Source organism: Bufo bufo, chromosome 1 (assembly GCF_905171765.1).
Source record: "Bufo bufo chromosome 1, aBufBuf1.1, whole genome shotgun sequence".
Taxonomy (NCBI): Eukaryota; Metazoa; Chordata; class Amphibia; order Anura; family Bufonidae; genus Bufo; species Bufo bufo.
The window spans coordinates 814580740-814592517 of NC_053389.1; the positions used below are offsets into that span (position 1 = coordinate 814580740).

The window sequence follows — 11778 nt, forward strand, 5'->3', positions numbered from 1 at the left end:
TTTTTTCATGTCTGTTCCGTTTTTTTGCGGAAGTTTTCACTTCAATGGGACCGCAAAAAAAAAAAATAAACGACTAAGTGTGCATTCCATATCCGTATATCCGCATGGCTGTGCCGAAAAAAAATAGAACGTCATATTATTGTCTGCATTACAGAGAAGGTTAGGACTGTTCTATTAGGGGCCGACCGTTCCGCAAAATACAAAATGCACACGGCCGGTATCCGTGTTTTGCAGACCGTAAAACAGCCGACGGTGCGCACATGAGTCCTAAAGGGGTTATCCAGCCCCATATCAGTTTTTAAAGCCCCATCCCACCCTACGGGAAATGTTGGGGAGCAGGCGAGTATGCTTCACCCGATTCTCAGTTCGGCAGGTAAACGCTGCTGGTTTTCTCAGCACAGAAACCGCCTTACATTGTTTTTAATGTGATTCCATGCTGCAGTTGATTTCCTGTGGTTTCAAAGCGGACACAGGGGGTCTGCTGACGGATTAGCCCCTTCAGTGGCGCTACACGGGGATCTTGGCGGTCACTGTGTAGCACTGCAGCCAGTGCACTAAATGGCGTAACAACACTAATCTCAACTTGCCGCAACCCCAGAATCACGAAAAACGCAGCACGAAAGATCCTGGGGTTGTGACAACTTGAGTTTTTTTTCCCACACAAATTTCAACTGTGGAAAAGGAGCAGCATTTACACCATGTGTGAACGCTGCCTGAATGTCTTTACAGCGATTGCTGCGGTTTTATGATAATGTGACCGTCCACGTGTTTTTTTTTCCATGTGAAAAAATGTGTTTCATCTTTAAAAACCAACGTGGGCGAGTACCGAAATGCAAAACCATGGCAATCAAAGTAAGGGTCCATTCACATGTCCGCAATTCCGATCCCGAAAAATATAGAACATGTCCTATTCTTGTCTGCAATTGCGGACAAGAATAGGCCTTTTCTATTAAGTGCCGGCGATGTGCGGTCCGCAAAATGCGGAACGAACATCGCCGTATCCGTGTTTTGCGGATCCGCAAAACACACACGGACGTGTTGTAAATGTTTCTAGTGTGTTTTTTTTACCAGCCAAACTGGAAGGGAATCTGAAGGCAAATCTCTAGCGACACCCATATACACACCCCTCCGCTTTCCTGCGTTTCCATCTGCTCCCAGGATCCGCAGATGAGGCACCGGCAACAAGCGGAAGGAGCAGAACCATCCGCACTGCGCCCAGGAGCTGAGGGACAAGAGGTGAGGAGCTGGATGAGGGAGGCGCGGCCAATCAGGCGGCTTCATCCTGCTGAGTGGCAGGTGTGGGGGCAGGACTTAGCAGGCAGTTATCTGTGAGGTAAAGCTGGAGAGTTGGTCCTGTCACAAGTGTGAGGGGAAAATGTGAGGTAAAGCTGGAGAGTGGTCCTGTCACAAGTGTGAGGGGAAAATGTGAGGTAAAAAGTGTAAGAAAACATGTGCTGAAGGGAAGCATCATCAAGGCTAGCCATATACCGTACAGTAGATGTGCACTAGTGCGGTCAGCGCATACATGAAAGTGTATATGTAAGAAGGAGAAGCGCGAGGGGAAAACTGAGAAGTTATGAGGTAAAAAATTTGAGAACACACATGCCGGAGGCAAGTATCACCAAGACTAGCTGTATACAGTACATGTGCACTAGTGTGGTCAGTGTACAATATACACTGTCAGGAGAAGCGTGAGGGGAAAATGTAGAAGTTATGAGGTAAAAAATGAGAGAAAACACGTGCTGGAGGTAAGTATCATCAAGACTAGACACATACATGTACACTGGTGTGGTAAGTGCATACATGAATGTCTATATCCAAGATATATCCTGGAAATGGATAAATTCCCAGGTAAAAAGAGTGAGAAAACACATGTTGGAGGGAAGTTACTTGAAGACTATCTGTGTAAGTATGTACGCTGATGTGGTTAGTGCTGACTTAAATGTTTATGGTGTCATTTTGGAGAAATGCGAGGGAAAATATTTAAATTCTGAGGTAAGTAGTGTCAGAAAATGTGGGCTGCAGATAAGTTACGTCAAGACTAGCTGTATGTACATGTAGACTGGTGAGGTTAGTACATACATGAACCTGTGTATGTATGAGAGATCCTGTCAGAAGTGTGAAACCATTGACATTCTGAGGTAAGTAGTGCAGGACCTTCACCTATCTTTCGCAGAGCTGAGGCCCGGATCGGAAGCACTGCTCTCCTGAATTCTGGCATACATATGCAGACATCCCAACCTGCAAAAACTCATTTCAGGGAGGTTTTCTTTTTTTTTTGTCCACTAACTTTTTATGACATTTTCCAGACATCTGCAGTATCTGCACACTGTGCTCTATGGTGTGGAGGACGGGGCTCATTACCCTGCCCCAAATTATCATATTTATGTATATGATTAAAGGGATTCTGTCACCACCTATAAGCCCTGTGAGCTAAACATCTGCTCATGTCCAGGGTGGCATTCTGATTTCTAAGGTGGCCTTATAAAAGCCATTTGTGGCTTTATTCTGCGGAAAAACAGGTTTTACTAACCTGTCAATCATTGAATTAAGGTGCCCAAGCAGGGGAGGTCTGTGGATGCATGGTGCCCGGCCGCACGCATCGCTGTTCGTGCCCAGCGCCGCCTCTCCCTCCCTCCCCCTCCTCCTGCTTTGAGATCCTGCGCGTGCGCACAGGCTCAGCCATTGCGGACTGCTGGCATCGGCTTCTTCTTGCACTGTGCGCACGCGCTGAGAAGGGGACACTGCTACAGGTTGCTGGAAAGGTTTACTGCGAGTAAACTAGAGATGGGAAGTTCGGATCTTTCACATGAATCGGTTCATTCGCTGAGCTGACAAGAAGCAAGTGAACCCTGTGTGTAATTATCTACCCCACTGTAGGAAAAAAAACAAGCATCCGGGGGGGTATTTAACACTGGGGTAAATAATATAATTAAAATGGAGGGTTAAATGTGTAAATGTATTTAAAAAAAAATACATCTCTCTCAATAGTTCTACAGCTACTGAATGAGACAGAAGAAGGGATGCCTTTAACATATATATCTCCTTGAGAAGCCAATTTGACCCTAAAGGGTTAATTCAACCTGTAATCTAAACTCTGTCCTGTCACTTCTCTTATCTCTCTGCTCTGCTATCAGTGAACCTTTCCGGGATATATTGTCTCACATGTGGGTGTCAGGGAGCCGCTATCTAATAGCGGGAGACTCCCTGAACTTCAGGGAGACTTGAGATCCCTGCATTGCGGACTGCTGGCATCGGCTTCTTCTTGCACTGTGCGCACGCGCCGAGAAGGGGACACTGCTACAGGTTGGCGGAAAGGTTTACTGCGAGTAAACTAGAGATGGGAAGTTCGGATCCTTCACATGAATCGGTTCATTCGCTGAGCTGACAAGAAGCAAGTGAACCGAAGCTTAGGTTGCGCAATGCGCATGCGCGGATGCTTCCATTCACTCGCTGAGTCGGCTCTTGGTCTGAGTCAGGACGTTTATTCTTTAAAACCCTGTGTGTAATTATCTACCTCACTGTAGGGAAAAACAAGCATCCAGGGGGGGTGAGGATTTAACACTGGGGTAAATAATAGAATTAAAATGGAGGGTTAAATGTGTAAATGCATTTAAAAAAATCCATCTCTCTCAATAGTTCTACAGCTACTGAATGAGACAGAAGAAGGGATGCCTTTAACATATATATCTCCTTGAGAAGCCAATTTGACCCTAAAGGGTTAATTCAACCTGTAATGTAAACTCTGTGTCATCTGTCACTTCTCTTATCTCTCTGCTCTGCTATCAGTAAACCTTTCCGGGATATATTGTCTCACGGGTGTCAGGGAGCCGCTATCTAATAGCGGGAGACTCCCTGAACCTCCGGGAGACTTGAGATCCCTGCATATGCCTAGCACATTGCTCCTCTGCCCGCTCACGGCAGACTCCTGGGGGGCTCTGAGGTGCACAATATCCTTAGGCCATTAAAAACGGACGGTCAGTTTTTCATGGCCATTTTGCATCCATTTTTCATGGCAGTTATAAATAGCTATGAAAAGCAGGTGAATTTCACTGGCTTTTTTTTTTAAATGCAAATACCAACCCCTGCAAATACCAACCCCTCAGTAGACATATTGTCCCCCAGCAGTAATAATGTCTCCCATAATGTTATCCCTGGTGGCCCATAATTTCCCCTGTAGTGGCACGCCATCTTAGTCTCTTAAAAGGGTTTTCTGAGACTTAGGTCATCAGTATCTGATCGTGGGGGTCCGACAGCCGGGACCCCCACCGATCAGCTGTTTCAGAAGGCACCGATACTCGCAGTAGCACCGTATATTATATAGCGGCTGTACTTGGTAATGCACTCAGCCCCATTCACTTCTATGGGTCTGAGCTGCACCTAGGCCACATAACTGATGAACATGGCATCACTTGGCCTAGGGGAAAGCGGAGAGTCAGACACTAATGACCTATCCTGAGGAGTAGTCATCAGTATTTAAATTTCAGAAAACCCCTTTAATTAATTGAGACTCTTCGCACAATAGGAAGATCCATTTGATCATAATGGTAAAATACATATTTCCTAATTCTAGTTATTATAAATAAATCATTTGTGTTATTACTGCCTGAATAGATGATGAAATAGTTTACTTCTAGTGTTCTGCCTTCACAGAATTCACCTGCGTCCTCAGACTCCTCCAGGAATCTCTTATATTAGGGCTTGTTCACACGACCGTGCCGTTTTTTGCGGTCCGCAAAACACGGATGCCGCAATTGGCGGAATGGAACTGACAGTCCTTTATAGAAATGCTTATTCTTGTCTGCAAAATGGACAAGAATAGGACACGACTTAAAATCCGGGGGCCACGGAACGGAGCAATGGATGCGGACAGCACAAGGAGCGCTGTCCACATCTTTTGCAGCCCAATTGAAGTGAATGAATCCGCATCCGAGCTGCAAAACATGCGGCTCGGATGAGGAACAAAACCACGGTCGTGTGAACAAGTCCTTAACCTGTAACCTAGTTAGCTTTAACCCCTTCAGTACTGAGCCACTTTTCACCTTAAATCCCAGGCCAATTTTTGCAAGTCTGACATGTGTAACTTTATGAGAATGGAGGTGAAATTTTGAAATTTCACTTTTTGGTAGATTTTTTATGTTTTATGTATTTTTTTTCTTGCAACACAGCAAGGTTTAACAGCAAAATAAACCTCAATATATATTACTGTGATTCTGCAGTTTACAGAAATACCCCATATGTGGTGGTCAACTGCTCTATGGGCACATGGCAGTGGTCAGAAGGAAAGGAGCACCATATGGATTTTGGTAGAATAGGTTTTAGGCCCCATTTCGTATTTGAAGAGACCCTGACGTACCCCTACAGTGGAAACCCTCAATACGTGACCCCATGTTGGAAACTACACCCCTTAAAGAATATCTTAAGGGGGTACTGACCACTTTGACCCCGTTAGCGTTTTGCGGAATTTGGAAACACTTAGCTGTGAAAGTGAAAAGTTTCATTTCTTCCAATAAAATGTTGCATCAGCCCCAAGTTTTTCATTTTCACAAGGGGTAACAGGAGAAAAAGCACCCCATAATGTGTTACCCATTTTCTCCTGAATACGGCAACACCCCATATGTGGTGGTAAACTGCTGTGGGGACACATGGCAGGACTCAGAACAGAAGGAGCGCCATATGGCTTTTGCTGCTCAGATGTTGATGGATTGGTTTAGGGGTGCCATTGGTTTTTATTTTTTAAGTGATTGTTTTATGTGGGGGCTCATTTTTTGCAGGATGAGGTGATGTTTTCATTGGTACCATTTGGGGGTACATAAGACTTTTTGATTGCTTGGTATTACACTTTTTGTGAGGCAAGGTGAAAAAAATGGCTGTTTTGGCATAGTTTTAAATATATTTTTATTTTTTTTACAGCATTCACCTGAGGGGGCATATAATGTGATATTTTTATAGAGCAGGTTGTTACGGGTGCGGCGATACCTAATGTGTATCATCTTTATTTTTGTTACACAGTGAAAGCCTTTTTGAACAGAATAAAATATTGTTTTTGTGCTGCCATTTTCTGAGAGCCATATTTTTTTTATTTTTTGGCCGATTGTCTTAGGTAGAGTCTAATTTTTCCCGGAATGAGATGACTGTTTGATTGGTACCATTTTGGGCCAAATACACCTTTTTGATCGCTTGGCATTACCCTTTTTGTGAGGCAAGGTGACCAGAAAATGGTTGTTTTGACACCGTTTTTATTTTTTTACGGCGTTCACCTGACAGGGCGGATCATGCGATATTTTTATAGAGCCGGTCGATACAGAAGAGGTGATACCTAACATGTCTACTTCTCTCTTTTTTCTTATTTAAAAAAATAAAAATATGTACTTTATTTTGGGAAAAGTACGCTTTTTAAAAAAAAAAAAAATATATTTTTTTTACAGCTTTTTTTACTTTTTTTTTTGTCCCACTCTGTGACTTCAACTTTTGGAGGTCGGATCCCCTTTACAATGCATTAAAATACATTTGTATTGTAAGGCATTGGCTGTAAGTGTATTAGCAGTGTAAGGCCTCATGCACACGACCATTTTTTTTTGCGGTCCGCAAAAACGGGTTCTGTAGTTCCGTGATCCGTGTCCGTTTTTTTTGTTCTGCGGGTCTTCCTTGATTTTTGGAGGATCCACGGACATGAAGGAAAAAGTCGTTTTGGTGTCCACCTGGCCGTGCGGAGTCAAACGGATCCGTCCTGACTTACAATGCAAGTCAATGGGGACGGATCCGTTTGACGTTGACACAATGTGGTGCAATTGCAAACGGATACGTCCCCCATTGACTTTCAATGTAAAGTCAGGAGTCCCTATTATACCATAGGATCAGAGTTTTCTCCAATCCGATGGTATATTTCAAATTGAAGCGTCCCCATCACCATGGGAACGCCTCTATGTTAAAATATACCATCGGATTTGAGTTATATCGTGAAAACTCAGATCCAACAGTATATTCTAACACAGAGGCGTTCCCATAGTGATGGGGACGCTTCAAGTTAGAATATACTAAGAACTGTGTACATGACTGCCCCCTGCTGCCTGGCAGTACCCGATCTCTTACAGGGGGCTTTGATCCGCACAATTAACCCCTCAGGTGCCGCACCTAAGGGGTTAATTGTGCGTATCATAGTTCCCTGTAAGAGATCAGGTGCTGCCAGGCAGGAGGGGGCAGACCCCCCTCCCTCCCTCCCTCCCTCCCCTGTATTACATTAATTGGTGGCCAGTGCGGCCCTCCCTCCCTCCCCTGTATTACATTCATTGGTGGCCAGTGTGGCCCCCCTCCCTCCCCTGTATTACATTCATTGGTGGCCAGTGTGGGAGGGAGGGGGAGGGAGGGGGGCCACACTGGCCACCAATGAATGTAATACAGGTGAGGGAGGGAGGGGTGCCGCACTGGCCACCAATGAATGTAATACAGGGGAGGGAGGGAGGGGGGCCGCACTGGCCACCAATGAATGTAATACAGGGGAGGGAGGGGGGTCTGCCCCCTCCTGCCTGGCAGCATCTGATCTCTTACAGGGGGCTATGATACGCACAATTAACCCCTCAGGTGCGGCACCTGAGGGGTTAATTGTGTGGATCGCAGCCTCCTGTAAGAGATCGGGTGCTGCCAGGCAGCAGTCATGTACACAGTTCGTAGTATATTCTAACTTGAAGCGTCCCCTTCACTATGGGAACGCCTCTGTGTTAGAATATACTGTCGGATCTGAGTTTTCACGAAGACGGATCACGGACGCGGATGACAATCTTGTGTGCATCCGTGTTTTTTCACGGACCCATTGACCTGAATGGGTCCGTGAACAGTTGTCCGTCAAAAAAATAGGACAGGTCATATTTTTTTTTGACGGACAGGAAACACGGATCACGGACGCGGATGAACAACGGTGCATTTTCCGAGTTTAACGGACCCATTGAAAGTCAATGGGTCCGCAGAAAATCACGGAAAACGGAACAACGGACACGGATGCACACAACGGTCGTGTGCATGAGGCCTCAGGCCGAGTTCACACGAACGTGTGTGACCCGTGCTGCGGCCCGCGAATTGCGGGCCGCAATGCACGATCGCCGGCCGTAGGTCAGCCGCATCGGATCGCGGACCCATTCACTTTAATGGGTCCGCGATCCGCCCGTTTCGCAAAAAGATAGGACATGTTCTATCTTTTTGCGGAATGGAAGTACAGGACGCAACCCCATGGAAGCACTCCGTAGCGCTTCCGAGGGGTCCCGTTCCGTGCGGCCTTTCCGGATTTGCGGACCCATTGAAGTGAATGGGTCCGCATCCGTGATCCGTGTGAACTAGGCCTAAGGCTAGGGCTACACGACGACATTTTGTTGCACCAATGTCGTCAAACTATTTTTATAATGATAGTCTATGGGACCCGATAGACACGAGAACCCGTCAGGATACCGCACTTGCCGCGGTCAGTGCTCAGTGCAAGGGTTAATGCGCAGGCATCAGTCTTTTCACCAATGCCGACGCATACAGCAGGGGTCTGGCTTTCAGTGACTGCCGGACCCCTGCAGCTGATTGGGCAGGCGCAGCATCTAGCTGTACAGCGCTGAGATTTCTGGCCCAGTTCCCAGCACCGTACATATACGGCGCTGGTATCCTACTGGTTAAAAGGAGTTGTTCACCTTCCTGAGCTTTTTTTCAATATGGGAAACAGTCCAAGGTCAGGGCTGGCAGTGAAGAGTTAATACATTAGTCAAGCAGACGTCACATCAGGAGGCGGAGGGTCACCATCCAGGCAATGGGCAAAAAGTCAGTTCAAAAGCAGACGTAAAATGCAGCACACCTTTACAGGATACGAGCAGGCAAAGAACCTATTGCACAGGCACCCTCCCACAGGGAAAAGTGCCTTAAGTACACCTAGATATCAATTCATAGGCTGAAGCAGGTCAGGGTGCGCATGTGCTGGCCCCTTAAGGGCTCATGCCCAAGAATGTAAGGGCTCGGTGCCCGTGCTGTGGGCAGCCGTATTCACTTGAATGGGGTCCGCGATTTGCATCCTACAGTCCGCACCACAAAAATGCAGTGCATGCACTACTTTTTTGCGGTGCGGAGGGACATGCAGTAAACCCACGGAAGCACGTACTGCTTCCGATCCGTGCCTCCGTTCCGCATCTCCCGGATTCCGCACCCATTGAAGTGAATGGGTTCGCGATCCGTGATGCACACGGCCAGTGCCCGTGTACTGCGGACCCGCCGTATGCGGGCTGCAATACAGCCACGGCCGGTCAACGGCCATGTGCAAGAGCCCTAAGAGTGCGCACAGCCCACAGGATGGACGGGGAAAAGCAGGAGCCGGGTTCGCAAGGTCAGGATACAGAAACCAGGAACAGGCGAGTACAGCAACAGTGGCCGTGGGTCTCCGCTGTAACAGGTGGCACCCAGGAGTGGAGTAAAGGGCAGAAATGGTTAGAGGTAAGTAGCAAAATGGCTGGTAATAGGTGTTTAAGGGTATGGTAGGTTTAGGCGCCCTATGATTACCTGTGCACGTTGTGGATGTGCTATTTGTGATTCACATGCTGTAGTGTAGGCAGAAGAATAAGACTTTGGTAAAGTCCTGCACATGGGACCATCATCTGAGGCTCGGAGCGGATCAGTCTCATAGGAAGAAAATCCCTCTTCAGAATCTCCCTGAAATCTTAGTCAGCAAGTGTTATCTACACATGTACACACAGACCACGGGACACTACCATGTCACATGTGTGTATATAGATCCCCAGTACATATAACACATGTACACACAGACCACGGTACACTACCATGTCACATGTGTGTATATAGATCCCCTGTACATATAACACATGTACACACAGACCACGGTACTCTCCCATGTCACATGTGTGTATATAGATCTCCAGTACATATAACACATGTACACACAGACCACGGTACTCTCCCATGTCACATGTGTGTATATAGATCCCCTGTACATATAACACATGTACACACAGACCACGGTACACTCCCATGTCACATGTGTGTATATAGATCCCCAGTACATATAAACACATGTACACACAGACCACGGTGCACTCCCATGTCACATGTGTGTGTATATAGATCCCCAGTACATATAACACATGTACACACAGACCACGGTGCACTCCCATGTCACATGTGTGTGTATATAGATCCCCAGTACATATAACACATGTACACACAGACCACGGTACACTCCCATGTCACATGTGTGTGTATATAGATCCCCAGTACATATAACACATGTACACACAGACCACGGTGCACTACCATGTCACATGTGTGTATATAGATCCCCTGTACATATAACACATGTACACACAGACCACGGTACACTCCCATGTCACATGTGTGTATATAGATCCCCTGTACATATAACACATGTACACACAGACCACGGTACACTCCCATGTCACATGTGTGTATATAGATCCCCTGTACATATAACACATGTACACACAGACCACGGTACACTCCCATGTCACATGTGTGTATATAGATCCCCTGTACATATAACACATGTACACACAGACCACGGTACACTCCCATGTCACATGTGTGTATATAGATCCCCAGTACATAGAACACATGTACACACAGACCACGGTGCACTCCCATGTCACATGTGTATGTATATAGATCCCCAGTACATATAACACATGTACACACAGACCACGGTGCACTACCATGTCACATGTGTGTATATAGATCCCCAGTACATATAACACATGTACACACAGACCACGGTGCACTCCCATGTCACATGTGTGTATATAGATCCCCAGTACATATAACACATGTACACACAGACCACGGTGCACTCCCATGTCACATGTGTGTATATAGATCCCCTGTACATATAACACATGTACACACAGACCACGGTACACTCCCATGTCACATGTGTGTGTATATAGATCCCCAGTACATATAACACATGTACACACAGACCACGGTACACTCCCATGTCACATGTGTGTGTATATAGATCCCCAGTACATATAACACATGTACACACAGACCACAGTGCACTACCATGTCACATGTATGTATATAGATCCCCAGTACATATAACACATGTACACACAGACCACGGTGCACTACCATGTCACATGTGTGTATATAGATCCCCTGTACATAGAACACATGTACACACAGACCACGGTACTCTCCCATGTCACATGTGTGTATATAGATCCCCAGTACATATAACACATGTACACACAGACCACAGTGCACTACCATGTCACATGTATGTATATAGATCCCCAGTACATATAACACATGTACACACAGACCACGGTGCACTCCCATGTCCCATCTGTATAAGTTACACACACATTGACACTTGTGTATACTGTAGGTAACACGTACATTCTCATACGACACCTGTGTATACAGATTGCATGTATATTTGTATATCAGCCCCATTATTACCTGACCGCGATGTGCCCTCACTTCCTGCAGCCGCACACACCTCTCCAAATCTGTGACTCCACCCTGCCCTCCCCTAACTCTGCTGTGCACAGCTCCACCCAGTACTAAGTATGCGGCCATCCTCCTCCACCCCAGTACTAAGTATGCGGCCATCCTCCAGCCCAGTACTCAGTATGCGGCCATCCTCCACCCCAGTACTCAGTATGCGGCCATCCTCCACCCCAGTACTCAGTATGCGGCCATCCTCCACCCCAGTACTAAGTATGCGGCCATACCTCCAGCCAGCACCAGCTTCCTGCCTCCTTCACTCTGTAGTCCTGA

The 11778-nt window shown here is 46.5% G+C and overlaps 1 protein-coding gene across 1 annotated transcript in view; it reads right to left on the reverse strand.

The window, feature by feature from the left end:
• PLD2 (phospholipase D2) overlaps window positions 1–11558 on the reverse strand; it is a 115959-nt gene extending 104401 nt beyond the window's left edge. The window contains exon 1 of the mRNA XM_040415268.1: window positions 11458–11558. The gene's annotated coding sequence lies outside the window, so the exon portion shown is untranslated. The remainder of the gene's footprint in view (window positions 1–11457) is intronic.
• Between the last annotated feature and the right edge of the window lie 220 nt (window positions 11559–11778).